The sequence below is a fragment of the Wasmannia auropunctata genome, unplaced genomic scaffold (genome assembly GCF_000956235.1).
Source record: "Wasmannia auropunctata unplaced genomic scaffold, wasmannia.A_1.0 LD336078.1, whole genome shotgun sequence".
NCBI classification, from domain to species: domain Eukaryota; kingdom Metazoa; phylum Arthropoda; class Insecta; order Hymenoptera; family Formicidae; genus Wasmannia; species Wasmannia auropunctata.
In genome coordinates, this window is record NW_012026812.1 from 1,265,895 (window position 1) to 1,267,401 (window position 1,507).

Below are 1,507 nucleotides of genomic sequence, written 5' to 3' on the forward strand. Positions count from 1 at the left end.
AACCCTCTTTTACTTGAATTTCGAAAACTCTATAACTCGAACAATTTTTCTAGTCCCTTGAGATTCGAGTTATCGAGGTTCAACTGTAATAAATAAAAATGCATTTTCAACAAACAAATTTATGTTATTTTAAATTATAATAAAAAAAAATACATTGCGAATGTATTTTATTTGAATTTAGATCCGGATCCTAACTTAAATCCGGATCCAAACTCAAATCCGGATCCAAATAATTCGGATATCCGGATGACCCGAATAATCGGAATAATCCGATTTTGAGATTCGAATTGAAACCGATCTCGGATATCCGAATATCTGGATATCCGAATACTTAGAAGCCCTAGTATAGAGCTCTATATATTAAATATTATATATATATATATATATATATATAAAAGAACTTTCTACAACAAGACGGATTTTCTTCTACTCTGCTTTTCTTATAACGAATCCGTATTAAGAGCTACTGTTTCCGCAAACGTTCAATATCGCGATAGAAAAGGCACCGTTCGATTTGTTGTAGCGCAAAGGATCGAAAATGTGCGCGTGAGAATTTTGCGCACACAAGGCTGCACACAGAAGCTTCACCTAAATACATCTATATAGATATTATTTTATTCTCGTTTAACATTCGATGAATAACAAGAATAAAATGATATATCGCGAATTTCTGAACGCAGCCGAAAATTTTTAACTCCCGTGTCTGCAGGGAGTGACGTTTCAGAATTATTAATCCAGAAAGGAACGCGTTTTCTATCGCGATCGAAACGATATCTCGTTCCCGTTGTGAATAAATTTCCTTCGTCTTTCTCGCCCCTGTCGCGTCAGGATATTAAATACTGTCTAGCAGTCGAAAACGATATGCGAAGATAGAGGTATTTTCAAACGTGTTATATCGTCGAAACGAAAAAAAAAACGGGAGTAAAGCCGAGAGATTCTTCGCGATCACCCCTGTTCTCGCTTTACGCGGCGACCTCCCCGCCGATCGCGAAAGAGATTCAGGGATCGCCGCGGGATCACCGTGTCGCGATATTTCGCTACTACCCTCCCCCGCCACGTATTGCGTTATCGCGTTATCGCTTTTACGTATTCAACGAGCGCGCACCTACGCAGTAAAGACGCACGGCGTGGTGCGTACCTTTAACATCGAATTAACACAACAATAGCAATTACACGAGTTTCACAAACGTTTACGTTGTATTATCCCCGGCGCGGTTAGATTCGCGAACGGCCAATCCAATAACATCGCTAAACGATTATCAGATATTATTCGATAATATTTGTTAAATATAATCCGCATTACCGCGTCATCGAGAGATTATACGTTCATCGGGCGTCGCACCATGCATCGCTCACCGTTCGTCGAATCGTCGTCCGTCTCTCGTTGCGATCTATTAACGCGACCGCGCATTGCAGATAGATCACGTAGGATCATCGGTCCCGGCGACGACGTCGGCTCGTCACGTAGCTAGCACGCGCTGCTGTCTGACGGCGGTTCCTCTTGTGT